General features: G+C 49.8%; 1 protein-coding gene across 4 annotated transcripts in view; it reads left to right on the forward strand.

Moving 5' to 3' along the window:
* Positions 1-19,716, forward strand: part of LOC122554191 (very-long-chain enoyl-CoA reductase-like) — a 94,842-nt gene that overhangs the window by 39,864 nt on the left and 35,262 nt on the right. The window contains exon 1 of one of the 4 annotated variants that reach the window (XM_087990476.1): positions 13,657-13,681. The exons of 2 other annotated variants lie outside the window; for them this stretch is intronic. The gene's annotated coding sequence lies outside the window, so the exon portion shown is untranslated. Of the gene's footprint in view, positions 1-13,656; positions 13,682-14,101; positions 14,126-19,716 lie in introns of those variants that run through there. One more of the 4 variants, XM_087990475.1, reaches the window with a different exon arrangement.

Genomic DNA, 19,716 nt, shown 5'->3' on the forward strand with positions numbered 1-19,716 from the left:
GTTGAAGCGACCTTGGTGAACTTGCTGCAGAGCAACTTGAAGATGTTACAGTAAAGATGGCTGTAAGACAACATAATGTGGAGGTGCCAGTGTTGGACTGGGGTGGACGTCACACAACACCAGGTTATAGTCCAACAGGTTTATTTGATTTTTAATGTAATACAACATAGTTTATAACTGTGTTCTGAGGAAGGGTTACTTGACCTGAAATGTTAACTCTTATTTCTGTCCACAGATGCTGCAAGACCTGCTGAGCTTTTCCAGCAATCTCCATTTTTGTTTATAGCTTATAACTATGCCATTTCAAATTGAGGTTGTGATAGCGGTAGCAGAGAGAGTATATGTTTTAAGGTGTTGCATGGGCCCCCAGTCAAATAGTCTATTTTGTCCTGGATGAAATTTTGCCGATTGAGTGTCGTTGGAATTGAACTCATTTGAGAAGTGATGAAGAGCATTCCGGCACACCCCTGATGCGTGCCTTGTAGATAGCCCAGTGTAAATGGAAATGATTACTGTTGACATATAAAGGAAATGTTAGTACAAGAAACAGCCACAGTAGGCAGAAGCTCCATTATTGGAAGCTCTGTACACTAGGAATGAATTAATTATTAATTCACTATGTTTGAACCTGACTGTTTTAGTACCTTGGTTTCAACACCAAATATCGTCAATGGTATGATAGTGAATAATATTATAGCAATATTACAGTATTTAATTGTCATAATTGTCCAACTGCAAGGTTAGAAGTTCAGTAAGTTATTAAATTAAATACAGTTTAGTAGTTTATTGGCTCAAATCTACTTACTATACAGTTACCTAGTTACAGCACAATTTTGAAGGCGTGTGTGTGGAATGTTTGCACAAAAGCATACATTTTAAATTGACAACTTTTCCAGCTGTGCACATACCGGTATACGTGTAGGCACTGAAACCACAGACACAATTCAGAATCAACAGGTTATAATGACTGTTGTATCACAGTCATCTAATACTGTAATGTAATCATACAAAAAGAGAGCAGTTCAACTCCACCTTGCCTTAGGTGCCTGATTTATCGGACATCAATGCACTCTGACCTTCAATTTTGCTTTATTTTTATTCTCTCACGGGATAGAGATAATTTATTGCCCTTGAATAGTGTGGTTGGCTCACCATATCAAAGGACTGGTAAGAATGAGTAATATTACCATGGATCTGGAGTCAAAAACCAATGGCAGACTCTCTTCTCTAAAAGGCATTAGTGAACTGGGTGGGTTTTAGAACCTCTAAAGAAGCAGGCCATTCAACCCATCAAGTCCACACTGACCGAAAAGGATCCCACCTAGACCCACCCCTCTGCTATATCCCTGTAGCCCTACATATGCGATGCTTAATCTGCCTACCTACATATCCCTGGACACAATGGACAATTTAGCATGGCCAATCCACTTAACCTGCGCATCTTTGGACTGTAGGTGGAAACCAGAGCACCCGGAAGGGTTCCACGCAGATTGTGCAAATTCAAACAGTCAGTTGCTCGAGAATGTAATTGAACCGGGGTCCTTGGCACTGTGAGGTAGCGGTGCTAACCGCTGAATCACCTGTACCACTCCATGTATCCCATGGTCTAGTGGGAAAGCAGATCCCTTTGCATATCAATACTTCTAACGATTCTGCCATTCACTTTAATTTCCACCTGTACTTGACCTTCTAGTGAGTCAGTGAGTGCTAGCGGGGAGGGGAGGGTGGGATGAGGGTCCATGAGTGCAGCATATGCTGATGCTGATTTCTGTGGGCAGGAAGCTGCACAGTGAAACTGACAGACAAAGTGGTCTGTCAGTATCACCCAGCGGAGGAAAGATAAAGCGGGGGAATGAAGGGGCCGTTGATAACAGGGAAAGCAGGGGGTCGAGAAGAGCATGGGTAGGGGTGGTGGGGCAGGACCAGGCATAGCAGGAACTTGTCTGGTTAGGGGGTTCCGGGCTGTGGGTGATGGCCGTCCGCAACATGGAGTAGTGGGTGTCCGGGATCTCCAGTGTGAGGCCCTCCGGGGAACAGTGAATGCTGGCATTTAGTTTGCATAAGGTGTGTCGGCCCAGGAGGGCAACTGGAGGTACCAGAAATGATGGACCACGTCAGGGACAGTGATTCGACACTAAAGTTCGCAGGGTGGGCGAGTGGCTGTGTCCCGGGCACTCCCGAAACCCCTACCGTACGGACAGTCTTGGAACTCGGGGAAAGTTCCTCAGAGGGAGGCGCAGACGAGTGGGTGGCCCCGGAATCCACCAGAAAGGATTTGAGCCGCCCCCTCTCACTTCCACATCCATCATCGGATTTTCCAATGGGGAGTCGGGAGTGTCGTATTGAGGATCAGTGATGCTGGAAGAGCACAGCAGTTCAGGCAGCATCCGACGTTTCAGGCAAAAGCCCTTCATCAGGAATAAAGGCAGAGAGCCTGAAGCGTGGAGAGATAAGCTAGAGGAGGGTGGGGGTGGGGAGAGAGTAGCATAGAGTACAATAGGTCAGTGGGGAAGGAGATGAAGGTGATAGGTCAGGGAGGAGAGGGTGGAGTGGATAGGTGGAAAAGGAGCTGGGCAGGTCGGACAAGTCCGGACAGGTCAGGGGATCGAGTTGCTGGAGGTTAGAAGATACGATGAGGTGGGGGAAGGGGAAATGAGGAAACTGTTGAAATCCACATTGATGCCCTGGGGTTGAAGTGTTCCGAGGCGGAAGATGAGGCGTTCTTCCTCCAGGCGTCTGGTGGTGAGGGAGCGGCGGTGGAGGAGGCCCAGCACCTCCATATCCTCGGTAGAGTGGGAGGGGGAGTTGAAATGTTGAGCCACGGGGCGATTTGGTTGATTGGTGCGGGTGTCTCGGAGATGTTCCCTAAAGCGCTCTGCTAGAAGGTGCCCAGTCTCCCCAATGTAGAGGAGACCGCATCGGGAGCAACGGATACAATAGATGATATTAGTGGATGTGCAGGTAAAACTTTGATGGATGTGGAAAGCTCCTTTGGGGCCTTGGATAGAGGTGAGGGAGGAGGTGTGGGCGCAGGTTTTACAGTTCCTGCGGTGGCAGGGGAAAGTGCCAGGATGGGAGGGTGGGTCGTAGGGGGGCGTGGACCTGACCAGGTAGTCACGGAGGGAACGGTTTTTGCGGAATGTGGAGAGGGGTGGGGAGGGAAATATATCCCTGGTGGTGGGGTCTGTTTGGAGGTGGCGGAAATGTCGGCGGATGATTTGGTTTATGCGAAGGTTGGTAGGGTGGAAGGTGAGCACCAGGGGCGTTCTGTCCTTGTTGCGGTTGGAGGGGTTGGGTCTGAGGGCGGAGGTGCGGGATGTGGATGAGATGTATTGGAGGGCATCTTTAACCACGTGGGAAGGGAAATTGCGGTCTCTAAAGAAGGAGGCCATCTGGTGTGTTCTATGGTGGAACCGCTCCTCCTGGGAGCAGATACGGCGGAGGCGGAGGAATTGGGAATACGGGATGGCATTTTTGCAAGAGGTAGGGTGGGAAGAGGTGTAATCCAGGTAGCTGTGGGAGTCGGTGGGTTTGTAGAAGATGTCAGTGTCAAGTCGGTCGTCACTGATGGAGATGGAGAGGTCCAGGAAGGGGAGGGAGGTGTCAGAGATGGTCCAGGTAAATTTAAGGTCAGGGTGGAATGTGTTGGTGAAGTTGATGAATTGCTCAACCTCCTCGCGGGAGCACGAGGTGGCGCCAATGCAGTCATCAATGTAGCGGAGGAAGAGGTGGGGAGTGGTGCCGGTGTAATTACGGAAGATCAACTGCTCTACGTAGCCAACAAAGAGACAGGCATAGCTGGGGCCCATACGTGTGCCCATGGCTACCCCTTTGGTCTGGAGGAAGTGGGAGGATTCAAAGGAGAAATTGTTAAGGGTGAGGACCAGTTCGGCCAAACGAATGAGAGTACTACATCCTCAGGAGAATTCATACTCTCAACAAACAGTATTTCAATTCCATCTCAAACATCAAAAACTGTAAGTACAACAAACTTTTATCTACCCAGCTCCATAACCAGCGCTCCTTGAACATTCCAGAAGATTCCCCTGGCCTCGGAAACACCATTAGCCATGCGGCTGATGCAGCTACCACCCCCACGCTGATTGATGATGTCACTTCTGCCCCCATCATGGCCACTCCCACAGCCACTTCCGGCCCTCACATCATCGCCGATGCCACACGCTCAGTGACTTCCGCCACCCCTACTGCCGTGTCTGCCACCACTTCCGACCCCACCAGCGCCACTCACCTGCATTCTGCTGACACGCCCCCCACAGACCCCACTGTCACTATCCCCACCCCCCAGAACCCCGAGGGGAACACTACCCCTGCTCATGACTCTACCCTCATTCCCCCCACCATCACACCCACTCCAGGTACTGGCTCCGACCCCACTCCCAGCTCTACACCCACACCAGCTCCCAGCTCCCAGCCCTGCCGAGTTTTCACCATCCCCCCCAGACCTCCCCCTCACTGAGGACGAACGATCAGTCCTCAGCAAAGGACTCACCTTCATCCCCCTCCGTCCACGCATCAATGAATTTAATACACGCCGTGACATCGAACAATTCTTCCGTCGCCTCCGCCTCCGAGCTTACTTTCATAATCAGGACTCCCGCCCACCTTCCGAGGACCCCTTTGCCCACCTCCAACACACTGCATCCACCTGGACACCCCGCGCTGGCCTATTACCTGCCCTCGACCTCTTCATTTCCAACTGCCGCCGGGACATTAACCGCCTCAACCTGTCGACCCCCCTCCCCCACTCCAACCTCTCACCCTCACAACGCACAGCCCTCCAATCTCTCTGCTCCAATCCTGACCTCACCATCAAGCCAGCGGACAAAGGGGGCGCAGTGGTAGTCTGGCGCACTGACCTCTACATCGCTGAAGCCAAACGCCAACTCGAGGACACCTCTTCCTACCGCCCCCTTGACCATGACCCCACCCCCATCACCAAACCATCATCTCCCAGACCATACAGAACCTCATCACCTCAGGAGATCTCCCACCCACAGCTTCCAACCTCATAGTCCGGGAACCCCGCACTGCCCGGTTCTACCTCCTTCCCAAGATCCACAAGCCTGACCACCCTGGCCGACCCATTGTCTCAGCATGCTCCTGCCCCACTGAACTCATCTCTACCTACCTCGACACTGTCCTATCCCCCCTAGTCCAGGAACTCCCCACATACGTTCGAGACACCACCCACGCCCTCCACCTCCTCCAAGACTTTCGTTTCCCCGGCCCCCATCTTCACCATGGATATCCAATCCCTCTACACCTCCATCCGCCATGACCAGGGCCTCCAAGCCCTCCGTGTTTTCCTCTCCAGACGTTCCCAACAGTACCCCTCCACCGACACTCTCATTCGTTTGGCCGAACTGGTCCTCACCCTTAACAATTTCTCCTTTGAATCCTCCCACTTCCTCCAGACCAAAGGGGTAGCCATGGGCACACGTATGGGCCCCAGCTATGCCTGTCTCTTTGTTGGCTACGTAGAGCAGTTGATCTTCCGTAATTACACCGGCACCACTCCCCACCTCTTCCTCCGCTACATTGATGACTGCATTGGCGCCACCTCGTGCTCCCGCGAGGAGGTTGAGCAATTCATCAACTTCACCAACACATTCCACCCTGACCTTAAATTTACCTGGACCATCTCTGACACCTCCCTCCCCTTCCTGGACCTCTCCATCTCCATCAGTGACGACCGACTTGACACTGACATCTTCTACAAATCCACCGACTCCCACAGCTACCTGGATTACACCTCTTCCCACCCTACCTCTTGCAAAAATGCCATCTCGTATTCCTAATTCCTCCGCCTCCGCCGTATCTGCTCCCAGGAGGAGCGGTTCCACCATAGAACACACCAGATGGCCTCCTTCTTTAGAGACCGCAATTTCCCTTCCCACGTGGTTAGATTAGATTACTTACATTAGATTAGATTAGATTAGATTAGATTAGATTAGATTAGATTACTTACAGTGTGGAAACAGGCCCTTCGGCCCAACAAGTCCACACCGACCCGCCGAAGCGCAACCCACCCATACCCCTACCTTTACCCCTTTAACCTAACACTACGGGCAATTTAGCATGGCCAATTCACCTGACCCGCACATCTTTTGGACTGTGGGAGGAAACCGGAGCACCCGGAGGAAACCCACGCAGACACGGGGAGAATGTGCAAACTCCACACAGTCAGTCGCCTGAGTTGGGAATTGAACCCGGATCTACAGGCGCTGTGAGGCAGCAGTGCTAACCACTGGGCCACCGTGCCGCCCACTAAAGATGCCCTCCAACGCATCTCATCCACATCCCGCACCTCCGCCCTCAGACCCAACCCCTCCAACCGCAACAAGGACAGAACGCCCCTGGTGCTCACCTTCCACCCTACCAACCTTCGCATAAACCAAATCATCCGCCGACATTTCCGCCACCTCCAAACAGACCCCACCACCAGGGATATATTTCCCTCCCCACCCCTCTCCGCATTCCGCAAAAAACGTTCCCTCCGTGACTACCTGGTCAGGTCCACGCCCCCCCTACGACCCACCCTCCCATCCTGGCACTTTCCCCTGCCACCGCAGGAACTGTAAAACCTGCGCCCACACCTCCTCCCTCACCTCTATCCAAGGCCCCAAAGGAGCTTTCCACATCCATCAAAGTTTTACCTGCACATCCACTAATATCATCTATTGTATCCGTTGCTCCCGATGCGGTCTCCTCTACATTGGGGAGACTGGGCACCTTCTAGCAGAGCGCTTTAGGGAACATCTCCGAGACACCCGCACCAATCAACCAAATCGCCCAGTGGCTCAACATTTCAACTCCCCCTCCCACTCTGCCGAGGATATGGAGGTGCTGGGCCTCCTCCACCGCCGCTCCCTCACCACCAGACGCCTGGAGGAAGAACGCCTCATCTTCTGCCTCGGAACACTTCAACCCCAGGGCATCAATGTGGATTTCAACAGTTTCCTCATTTCCCCTTCCCCCACCTCATCGTATCTTCTAACCTCCAGCAACTCGATCCCCTGAACTGTCCGGACTTGTCCGACCTGCCCAGCTCCTTTTCCACCTATCCACTCCACCCTCTCCTCCCTGACTTATCACCTTCATCTCCTTCCCCACTGACCTATTGTACTCTATGCTACTCTCTCCCCACCCCCACCCTCCTCTAGCTTATCTCTCCACGCTTCAGGCTCTCTGCCTTTATTCCTGATGAAGGGCTTTTGCCCGAAACGTCGATTTTGCCTGTCTTCGGATGCTGCCTGAATTGCTGTGCTCTTCCAGCACCACTGATCCAGAATCTGGTTTCCAGCATCTGCAGTCATTGTTTTTACCCAGTGTCGTATTGAGACCGCCTGCAGGACCTCCCTCTCACGGCAGCCCTAGTTTTTTCCAGCGGCACGGGAGAAGGGATCAGCCATAGTGTAGGTAGCCTGGCGAGGCTGCCACTGTGGGGTGATGAGCTGTGGTTGCTGTGCCTGTGGGGAGTGAGGGGGGGATGGAAGGGCCTGATTGTTCCTGCTTGGGTGGTAACCAGCAGCATCTCGCCAATTGGCCTGGTTTGCTGCAGTTCCAGCAAGGTCCTTTACAGAACCCTATAGGTCCCTGTACTAGTCTGGCTGTGTCCCTAGTGAGGGTCCCTGTACTGGTCTGGCTGTGTCATAAGGGCAGGTCCCTGTACTGGTCTGGCTGTGTCATAAGGGCAGGTCCCTGTACTGGTCTGGCTGTGTCCCTAGTGAGGGTCCCTGTACTGGTCTGGCTGTGTCCCCAGTGAGGATCCCTGTACTGGTCTGGCTGTGTCCCTAGGGCAGGTCCCTGTACTGGTCTGGCTGTGACCCGAGTGAGGATCTCTGTACTGGTCTGGCTGTGTCCCTAGGGCAGGTCCCTGTACTGGTTTGGCTGTGTCCCAAGGGCAGGTCCCTGTACTGGTCTGGCTGTGTCCCTAGGGTGGGTCCCTGTACTGGTCTGGCTGTATCCCTAGTGAGGGTCCCTTTACTGGTCTGGCTGTGTCCCCACGGCAGGTCCCTGTACTGGTCTGGCTGTGTCCCTAGTGAGGATCCCTGTACTGGTCTGGCTGTGTCCCTGGAGCGGGTCCCTGTACTGGTCTGGCTGTGTCCCTAGTGAGGATCCCTGTACTGGTCTGGCTGTGTCCCTCGGGCAGGTCCCTGTACTGGTCTGGCTGTGTCCCTAGTGAGGGTCCCTGTACTGGTCTGGCTGTGTCCCTAGAGCGGGTCCCTGTACTGGTCTGGCTGTGTCCCTAGGGCAGGTCCCTGTACTGGTCTGGCTGTGTCCCTAGTGAGGGTCCCTGTACTGGTCTGGCTGTGTCCCTAGTGAGGGTCCCTGTACTGGTCTGGCTGTGTCCCCACGGCAGGTCCCTGTACTGGTCTGGCTGTGTCCCTAGTGAGGGTCCCTGTACTGGTCTGGCTGTGTCCCCACGGCAGGTCCCTGTACTGGTCTGGCTGTGTCCCTAGTGAGGGTCCCTGTACTGGTCTGGCTGTGTCCCTAGTGAGGGTCCCTGTACTGGTCTGGCTGTGTCCCCACGGCAGGTCCCTGTACTGGTCTGGCTGTGTCCCTAGGGCAGGTCCCTTTACTGGTCTGGCTGTGTCCCTAGTGAGGGTCCCTTTACTGGTCTGGCTGTGTCCCTAGTGAGGGTCCCTTTACTGGTCTGGCTGTGACCCTAGTGAGGGTCCCTTTACTGGTCTGGCTGTGACCCTAGTGAGGGTCCCTTTACTGGTCTGGCTGTGACCCTAGTGAGGGTCCCTTTACTGGTCTGGCTGTGACCCTAGTGAGGGTCCCTTTACTGGTCTGGCTGTGTCCCTAGGGCAGGTCCCTTTACTGGTCTGGCTGTGACCCTAGTGAGGGTCCCTTTACTGGTCTGGCTGTGTCCCCACGGCAGGTCCCTGTACTGGTCTGGCTGTGTCCCCACGGCAGGTCCCTGTACTGGTCTGGCTGTGTCCCTAGTGAGGGTCCCTTTACTGGTCTGGCTGTGTCCCTAGGCTGATCCGGTTGTGCAATTCAGGGAAATGCCCCCGTCTGTCTTGGTGTGGTGAACAGCCCATTCCTATCCAGGTTAGTGAGTGTGGTCAAGGTGTCTCCCAGGATGTTGTTTGCCAGGTTAAGTTATGTAGTTTGTATACATGGGCATATGTAGGGAGCAGTTGAAACTTTATTGCTGGAACAGCACAGCAGGTCAGGCAGCATCCAGGGAACAGGAGATTCGACGTTTCGGGCACAGGCCCTTCTTCAGGAATGATTCCTGAAGAAGGGCCTGTGCCCGAAACGTCGAATCTCCTGATCCCTGGATGCTGCCTGACCTGCTGTGCTGTTCCAGCAATAAAGTTTCAACTTTGATCTCCAGCATCTGCAGACCTCACTTTCTCCTCATATGTAGGGAGCATGCAATTGACAAGAGTCTGTACAGCCAGCTTCTCATTCTCTGTTAAGGGGATGCCTGCTGAGGAGTTCCAAACCTCCCTAAAGCTGACAATGAAGTCTGGCATGGGCTCACCTGTTTTCTGCAGACACTGGGTAACAGCACCAAGTCTGCGTGCTGCCTTGCACTAGTTTTTAATCGCCTCCTTCACAGTGCTGTCCAGTTATCTGTCCCAGTCTGCAGCAGTGTCCCAGGGTTAGGTGGGGAAGTTAATGGTGGGGCAAATGGTCACCCAGTGGGTGCCGTATGCAAGTAGTAACAGGGTCTGGACATCTTGCGGCAGACAGTTGTAAATAGTGGAAATTTGTAGCAGCCAATTATAAAATGGCAAGTGGTCTTTTCAATGGGTCTGGGGCATCTCATGCGGAAAGTCAGGAGGCATGGGATAGAGGGAAATTTGGCCAGTTGGATAGAAAACTGGCTAACCGGTCGAAGTCAGAGAGTGGTGGTAGATGGTAAATATTCAGCCTGGAGCCCAGTTACGAGTGGAGTTCCGCAGGGATCAGTTCTGGGTCCTCTGCTGTTTGTAATTTTTATTAATGACTTGGAAGAGGGAGTCGAAGGGTGGGTCAGTAAATTTGCAGATGATACGAAGATTGGTGGAGTTGTGGATAGTGAGGAGGGCTGTTGTCGGCTGCAAAGGGACTTAGATATGATGCAGAGCTGGGCTGAGGAGTGGCAGATGGAGTTCAACCCTGTCAAGTGTGAGGTTGTCCATTTTGGAAGGACAAATAAGAATGCGGAATACAGGGTTAACGGTAGGGTTCTTAGTAAGGTGGAGGAGCAGAGGGATCTTGGGGTCTATGTTCATAGATCTTTGAAAGTTGCCACTCAGGTGGATAGAGCTTGTAAGAAGGCCTGTGGTGTATTAGCATTCATTAGCAGAGGGATTGAATTCAAGAGTCGTGAAGTGATGTTGCAGCTGTACAGGACCTTGGTTAGGCCACATTTGGAGTACTGTGTGCAGTTCTGGTCAACTCACTTTAGGAAAGATGTGGAAGCTTTGGAGAGGGCAGAGAAGATTTACCAGGATGTTGCCTGGAATGGAGAATAGGTCGTACGTGGATAGGTTGAGAGTGCTAGGCCTTTTCTCATTGGAACGGCAAAGGATGAGGGGTGACTTGATAGAGGTTTATAAGATGATCAGAGGAATAGATAGACAGTCAGAAACTTTTTCCCCGGGTACAACAGAGTGTTACAAGGGGACATAAATTTAAGGTGAAGGGTGGAAGGTATAGGGGGGATGTCAGGGGTAGGTTCTTTACCCAGAGAGTGATGTGGGCATGGAATGCGCTGCCTGTGGGAGTGGCAGAGTGAGAATCATTGGTGACCTTTAAGCGGCAATTGGATAGGTACATGGATGGGTGCTTAAGCTAGGACAAATGTTCGGCACAACATCGTTGGCCGAAGGGCCTGTTCTGTGCTGTATTGTTCTATGTTCTATGGCCCGGACCTCTGTGTGGGTCCAGGGCTTATCAAGGGGAGTAGATCCAATCATAATATGAGGAAATTGGCATTCAGTGCCCTGGTCTTTCAGGGCAGCAGCCGTGCTGCGTGTGAGCCTGATGTTATTGACTGGGTTGGGCAGCGGTAGTGAGTCAGGTTGCCCAGCGGCTGCTGTATCCTGCTGCGAGCTTCTCATGGGCTGCATGGTAACAAGGGCAGCCATTTCATGTAGCAGCGGGTCTGGCTCTGGGGCTGGTCAGGGAAGTTTCGGGTATTCCTCGGCATAGGGTGGCAGGGCTGTGCCCGGGATGGTAGGGGTCGGGGATGTTTTGCTGCGGTTTGTACTTTAGGGGGCTGGTGGTTTTTGGCAATATCCCAAAATTTTGCCAGACACTGTGACATGAGGGATCCCCGTGCCCCCACCCCCTGTAATGGCCGTGGTCCAGTAATCAATTTTATTAATTTTGAAGGACCCCCTCAGATGGCCAATTCCCTTGGGACCAGGAGTAAAGGTCCCTTGTCAAGGGGATAACGTAGCGGCTGTCGCCTGTGTGTTTTAGCATGGTGTCTGTCAGTCACCCAGGTGTAACAAGAGCATCTCCTACCTTGTTCTCAAAGATTACATATTTACCATGCCTTTTCAGGGTAGTCTTGTACCGTTCTCACCACTAGGTTGGGTTTGCCCAGCTCCCACAGCTGGCATCTTCCACCAGACGGTGGATATCCGTGCGCCCATGGCGTCCTGGATGATTTGTAAGTGCTCTATTTAGGTTTCGAGGCAAAAAACAGGAGATGGAGAGCTAACAGGACACACAGGCAGTGAGTGATTGACAGGTTAGGCAATAAAAGTCACTAAAGCGTGTAATCGCTGCCCGCAAAGTAAACAAACACTTCAGCGCGGAACAAACATGGCCAGATGGGACACCTGAAATTAACAAAGCAAGCACTCAGTAACCACAGAACAAGCAGACACACCCAAAACAAACTCTTAGACAGCACAGGACAAAACAGCAGGCCCCAGTCAATTTAGTTTGAGCTGTGGATATATCAGTAGTAAAGCGAGAATTTGATGAGTGCTCTCTCCACGTATGTTTGCCTAACTTTCTCTGCCTGACCGTCTTTCTCCTGGCTAGATCAGGTTTGTGACAGAAGTCCTGGCTCAAGCCGGATCATGCATGGGCCAAATTAATGTTTGTTGCAAAAAATTTTAGGTAAATAATTTAGCACAGCTGACAACCTCTGCAGGCCCAGTCCACGCTGCTCAATTCCGAATTACCGGCTGCCAGTTAACTTACTTTCCCACCAGACTACCTCCACAGGCCAAGCCAGTACTCAACTTCCAAATTGTAGCAGCCTGCTGCCAAATAGTTAAATTTGGTGATTAATTTATTCGCTTACCAGACTACCTCAACGGGCCGAGTCCTGGCAGCAATTTAGGAGCCAAGTCACTACTCAACTTCCAAATTGCAGTAGCTGAAGCCAATTCGCTGCAGATCAGAATTGTGGCCACCCTCCACAGTCGTCCAGCCTTTCTCTGGTCTGACCCTCTGGGCAGGGCTGGCTGCCAGGTAAGAATTGGGTTATCTGGCTCGCTTACCCTGTTGAGAGAAAGAGAAAAAAAGGGCCTGCCGACTAACGCCAAACTGTCAGAGAAATTTGCTCAGTAAATTAGAGATCACAAAGCACAGTTCGAAGTGAAATTGACAAACAGTTTATTAGTGCGGCAGTATCGAGGAAGAGAAACTGACTAAGCTGAAACAGGACAGACAGTCTGCTCAGGCAGTCAAGGAGCCTCTTCCCAGAGCTGAGGATAAGACCAATTTTTTTTTTATTTAACCCCCACACTACCACCTAAGTGCGGTAGTGCTTATTTTTTTCCCCAGCACCCATGGTGTGTGTGTGTAGGGGTGAGACACAGTGAAAGACACAAAGTGCACGAATCTTTATTCAAATTCCACCACCAGGAAAACACCCGGGTGGCCAGTGACAAACACTGCCCTTCACATCAAAGGGCAGTGCTGTGTGATCAAAACAGTGAAGGGGAGGGTAGGGACTAAATCAAAATAGAGTTGGAGGGAGAAATAATGCACTCCACTCCCTGCAGCGCCCACCTCTCCCTGAACAACTCCAGGGTGTTGGTCGACACCGCGTGTTCCTTCTCCAAGGACACCCGGGCTCTAACATAACCGCGGAAGAGGGGCAGGCAGTCGGCCCTAACGACCCCCTCCTGTTGATGGCCAGTTTGGCCAGGCCCAGGAGCAGACCCACGAGGAGGTCTTCAGACCTGCCCTCCTTCCTCCGTACCGGGTGCCCAAAGATCAGGAGCGTGGGACTGAAGTGCAACCAAACACAGAGGAGAAGGTTTTTAAGAAAATCAAAAAGGGAATGCAAACACCCACACCCAATATACACGTGGTCCACGGACTCCACAGCGCCACAGAACAAGCAATTGGGCTGGGAGTCTGTGAACCACCACAATCTGCGGTTGCAGGGGACTGCTGCGTGCAGCACCCTCCACCCCAGATCCCCGAGAGAAAGGGGGAGGACTCCCGCATAGAGAGCCCTCCACTGGGGATCCCCACTGCCCGGTGGCAAATGGGCACGAAGACCAATTTTTATAATGATCTTGTGCAATAAGGCTAATTAAAAATGGGGAAAATACAATGTATCTGGAAATAGAGTAATCTAGTTACAAGGATGCTAATCGGAAAACAGTTATCGGATGAATGTCCTGTTCCTTCACACAATGCAACATCCTGACAGTATCGATGGTTCCATTCCTCTTCACAAGTAGGTGTTAATGTCTCCTCTGAAGTGGTGAGGTGCTTCCATTGTCTTGTCCTGGGAGCAGTGCTCTTGCTAGTGCCTTTCTGTCTGACCTGCTCTTTGTGTGGCTTTGGTATTGCTGGGTTGTGAAACTAGCCTTGGGGCTTTGGGATAGCTGTGTTGCTCTGACATTTTTAGTGGGAGCTTGGAATGTATTCCCTTGTCTGCGAGTGCTGTCTAGTTGGGCTTGTCAGCCTGCTTGATCCCTGCTGAGGTATTCTGGGTATTTTTGGTACCATTGGCCAATTTTGCTTCGTTGGCAGGAGGGGAAATCTTTTCCCACAGAAGGTATGGAAGGGGTGGGGGTGTGCAATGCTGGCCAATCAGAGGCCAGCAGCTATCTTGTTCGCCAGTACCAGAAGGTGGCTGATATGGACATGACAATGAGAGGATGTTCAGGATTGGGAGGTAAGTCATGGTCATAGAATCATAGAGTCATGGAGATGTACAGCATGGAAACAGACACTTCGGTCCAACCCATCCATGCTGACCAGATATCCCAACCCAATCGAGTCCCACCTGCCAGCACCTGGTCCAATATCCCTCCAAATCCTTCCTATTCATATACCCATCCAGATGCCTTTTATATTTTGCAATCGTACCAGCCTCCACCACATCCTCTGGTAGCTCATTCCATACCCGTACCACCCTCTGTGTGAAAAGGTTGCCCCTTAGGTCTCTTTTATATCTTTCCCCTCTCACCCTAAACCTATGCCCTCTAGTTCTGGATTCCCCGACCCCAGGGAAAAGACTTGGTCTATTTATCCTATCCATGCCCCTCATAATTTTGTAAACCTCTATAAGGTCACCCCTCAACCTCCGACGCTCCAGGGAAAACAGCCCCAGCCTGTTCAGTCTCTCCCTGTAGCTCAAATCCTCCAACCCCGACAACATCGTTGTAAATCTTTTCTGAACCCTTTCAAATTTCACAACATCTATCCGATAGGAAGGAGACCAGAATTGCTTGCAATATTCCAACAGTGACCTAACCAATGTCCTGTACAGCCGCAACATGACCTCCCAACTCCTGTACTCAATACTCTGACCAATAAAGGAAAGCATACCAAACGCCTTCTTCACTATCCTATCTACCTGCAACTCCACTTTCAAGGAGCTATGAACCTGCACTCCAAGGTCTCTTTATTCAGCAACACTCCCTAGAACCTTACCATTAAGTGTATAAGTCATGCTAAGATTTGCTTTCCCAAAACGCAGCACCTCACATTTATCTGAATTAAACTCCATCTGCCACTTCTCAGCCCATTGGCCCATCTGGTCAAGATCCTGTTGTAATCTGAGGTAACCTTCTTCGCTGTCCACTACACCTCCAATTTTGGTGTCATCTGCAAACTTACGACCTGTACCTCTTATGTTTGCATCCAAATCATTTATGTAAATGACAAAAAGTAGAGGATCCTTGTGGCACTCCACTGGTCACAGGCCTCCAGTCTGAAAAACAACCCTCCACCACCACCCTCTGTTTTCTACGTTTGAGCCAGTTCTGTTTCCATATGGCTAGTTCTCCCTGAGATTCCATGAGATCTAACCTTGCTAATCAGTCTCCCGGGGGAACCTTGTCGAACGCCTTACTGAAGTCCACATAGATCATGTCTGCCCTCATCAATCCTCTTTGTTACTTCTTCAAAAACTCAATCAAGTGGTCAGACAGCTTTCACAGGTGGGGGTTACAGTAAAGGATTTAGAGGGTAGGCGAGTAGACCACAGCAGGCCCCTCCTATTCTTGATGCCCTCACTTGATCAGGCACTGACTATCTTGATTGAAGTTAAAAATCACCAGGTTATAGTCCAACAGGTTTATTTGGACGTACAAACTTTTGGAATGCTGCCCCTTCATCAGGTACCTAGTGGGGCAGCATCATAGGACACAGAATTTATAGTAAAATATCAAAGTGTCATAAAACTGATGCACTGTATTGAACAATCCTAGATTGCTGTTCAGTCTTTAATCACTTAGAATGGGTTGCAGGTTTCAATTCATTAATATGAAATCACACTCACATACTCATGCAGACCCTCTCTCATACACATGTTCTCTCTCAGGTGCGCGCGTGCGTGCACAGACACACAGATACACACCCACCATCTCACAGGCATATACTCCATCATACTCCCACACACTCTATCAACCACGCACACCCATATACACACACGCTCTCACATGCGCGCATGTGGTGAAACGGTTAAAAATTATGTCCCAATACATGTGTGAATCTAACCGGAATGGAGGTGTTGCTTAGTCCCGTGTGAATCTTATTACACACCTCCCCGTGTGAATCTTCTTATCTGTATGTAACCAGAATGGAATGTGTTTTTTAGCCTTGCTCTGCTGTTCACATGAATGTTTATATCTGGAAAAGAGTATATCAGCTGGAAAAGTCTCCAGTTCGGTGAGTCTGCTCCGGGGTTGCGTTTAACCGCCGAGCGTGGGTTGTTGGCAACCGCTCTACGAGAACTGACGGCTCCCAGTTCCGGTAACATGTAGAGTGAGTATAAGCCAGACCCGTTGTAAGTATGAGACCTGGTTGTGGCGACGCTGCGGGGAATAAAATGCTCATATTCTAGCAGACTCGCCTCTTGGTCGTTTGTTCTGTGTCAGACTACTCTCCTACGAACCTGACCTTGAGAATTTTTTAAAACAGCGCACACACACACTTTCTCCCTCTCTCCCACACACACACACTCACACAATCTCTCACTCTCCCTCACATGCATGACATACACATATAAGTCTATGGGGTGAATTTGCATTTGCAGATATATTCTATTTTGTTCAAAAGACACACAATCTATAGGCTGTCAGTCCATGTGACATTTTATAAATTCCTATTTTGGAAGTAGAACCAGTCTGACTCAAGGATGGAATTGAGACTGGCTCTAACCTCAGACCTTCAATACATTGTCTGAGCTGAGATATCACTTTTTTTTGTATAAAACCTTGTTATCTTGGGAATGTGACTTTAAAAACATCTGGGATTTACGTCTTAATGAATTGAAACCTGCAACCCATTCTCAGTGATTAAAGACTTAACAGCAATCTAGGTTTGTCCAATACAGCGCGTCAATTGCATGACACTTTGATCTTTTACTATAAATTCTGTGTCCTATGATACTACCCCACTAGCTACCTGATGACAGAGCAGCACTTTGAAAGCTTGAATAAACCTGTTGGACTATAACCTGGTGTTGTGTGATTTTTAACTTTGTCCACTCCAGTCCAACATGGACACCTCCACATCTTTCCTGAAGAAGGGCTTATGCCCGAAACGTCGATTCTCCTGTTCCCTGGATGCTGCCTGACCTGCTGCGCTTTTCCAGCAACACATTTTCAGCTCTGATCTCCAGCATCTGCAGACCTCACTTTCACCTCCACATCTGAAAAGACCACTCCCTCCGTGACTCCCTCGTCAGGTCCACACCCCCCACCAACCCAACCTCCACTCCCGGCACCTTCCCCTGCAACCGCAAGAAATGCAAAACTTACGCCCACACCTCCCCCCTTACTTCCCTCCAAGGCCCCAAGGGACACTTCCATATCCGCCACAAATTCACTGCACCTCCACACACATCATCTATTGCATCCGCTGCACCCGATGTGGCCTCCTCTATATTGGGGAGACAGGCCGCCTACTTGCGGAACGTTTCAGAGAACACCTTTGGGACACCTGGACCAACCAACCCAACCACCGTGTAGCCCAACACTTTAACTTCCCCTCCCACTCCACCAAGTACATGCAGGTCCTTGGACTCCTCCATCGCCAGACCATGGCCTCATCTTCTGCCTGGGAACCCTCCAACCACAAGGGATGAACTCAGATTTCTCCAGTTTCCTCATTTCCCCTCCCCCCACCTTGTCTCAGTCAAATCCCTCGAACTCAGCACCGCCTTCCTAACCTGCAATCATCTTCCTGACCTCTCCGCCCCCACCCCACTCCGGCCTATCACCTTCACCTTGACCTCCCTCCACCTATCGCATTTCCAAAGCCCCTCCCCCCAACTCCCTCCTCCCTACCTTTTATCTTAGCCTGCTGGACACACTTTCCTCATTCCTGAAGAAGGGCTTATGCCCAAAACGTTGATTCTGCTGTTCCTTGGATGCTGCCTGACCTGCTGCGCTTTTCCAGCAACACATTTTCACCTCCACATCATGGCTACCTTGAATGAGGGATTGCCTTCCTCCAGAGAGACTACAATTGTGCCACCCAGATTTACTTCCCCACCTCTGCAGCTGGGTCGACTATAACTAGCAAGACAAACCTATTAAATGATCATTATTTAGCTGGGTGGGAAGCCTGAGCATGGGTTTCTGTGTCTACACTTCACCTTGGTGGAGATGGGAAGGTGATGAACTGCTTGCATTCCAACCTACTGCCTGATTAGATAGCCTTCTTGCTGCCAAACATTTATACAGACCAGAAAATAACCTCCTCAACATTTCAGGTCACCTTTTCCTGAGGAACAGAACCTTACCTTTCAGATCAACACTTTGCATCTATCTACTCAACGCTGAACTCAACAACTTTAGGTTATGACTCCAGTCTCCATCATGTTCTGTGTTTTCATTTCCTCGCTTTTTTAATTATTTTGCTGGATCAGTCTTCATTTTTAAAAACTATTTTCAGATTACATCCAAATGGTCTTGTATAACCATCCATGCCTCATTTAGACATAACTTTGGTTTCTTTATTGTATCTGTTATCCCTCTCTTTGGTTGTTATATCACAAAATCTTTTACATTTAATTTCTCCTTCGCCTGACCCTATCACAGACCTTCATTTGAGTTCTTCTGGTCTCCCCCAACTACTTCATACTGTCTGAAAACATGCTTACGTTTTAACTTTTCTTCAATTCTGTTGAGAAGATCCCTTAACCCAAAACGTTAACCCTATTTCTGTCCTCTGAGCCTGAGTTTTTCCAGCATTTGTTTTGTTTCTCATTATCGTGTTGGTGAGTGCAGTGCCAGTGTGTATTGGGGGTGCATGTTACTGTTGAGTTTGTGGCAATGTAATACAATTGCAGCCAAAATTGTGCAGTAAATAGTGCTACAGTTAAAATTGTGTTGACAATTGATTATCAACATTGTTGTGTATAGTCGGTTATCTTATTGCATCATATTCATTGCGTGTTTTTGCGGACACGGTATTTAATATGGAACAAATTCTGTGCAGTACATTCCAAGCTGTACACATGTGTATCTTGTTCAGAGCGTTGTTGCTGCATTACGTTATTATCACTTGTAGTTGTACAGACTACAGTTAGACTGTGTATCGTGCAAGTGTATCACCACAATAACTAACCATGAAGCTATTGCAGGGAAAGAGTTCATTTGACCTGTCTTGTTCATTCTAGCTATAATGTAAGGCAATCTAGCTCATCCTACTCTCCTGTTATTTTCCTGTGATCCTGCAAATGATTTCTCTTCAGATAATTGTCTAGTTTTCTTTTTTTTTGTAAATATTTTTATGGAGAAAAAAGATTTTAATTTTTTTTACAAAATTACAAAATCACTACAAAATAGAATAACAACCTCATAATATAATGACAATAATAATAGAAAACAAACTACTACTCTACTCCATAAACCACTAAGGAGAGGGAGAAGAGAAAATAGACTTAACCTTTCAGATCCATTCTGAACAGTTCTGAAGAATTCGACCCGAAACATTGACTCAACTTTCTCTCCACAGATGCTACCAGACCTGCTTGAGTTCCTCCAGCAATTTCTGTTAGTGTTTCAGATTTCCAGCATCCACCTTTCTTTGGTTTTTCTCCTCTTCTGCTTTGGTATCATATTTCGCATGTTAATGCTTCTCTGAAGTGACGTGGGATTTTTACTGCTCTGAAGGTGCTATTGAAATCCAAGTTGTTGTTGTGTACTAAATATACCACTGTTGTAAAACAGGATTGACACTAGGCCTGTTTCTCAGGCTGGACTAGGGTGCATTCCTTCTGCACATAGTTCACATTTCATGTGTTTCTGT

The sequence above is a fragment of the Chiloscyllium plagiosum genome, unplaced genomic scaffold (genome assembly GCF_037043375.1).
Source record: "Chiloscyllium plagiosum isolate Xiang-an unplaced genomic scaffold, Cpla_swu_hap1 HiC_scaffold_9, whole genome shotgun sequence".
Lineage (NCBI taxonomy): Eukaryota > Metazoa > Chordata > Chondrichthyes > Orectolobiformes > Hemiscylliidae > Chiloscyllium > Chiloscyllium plagiosum.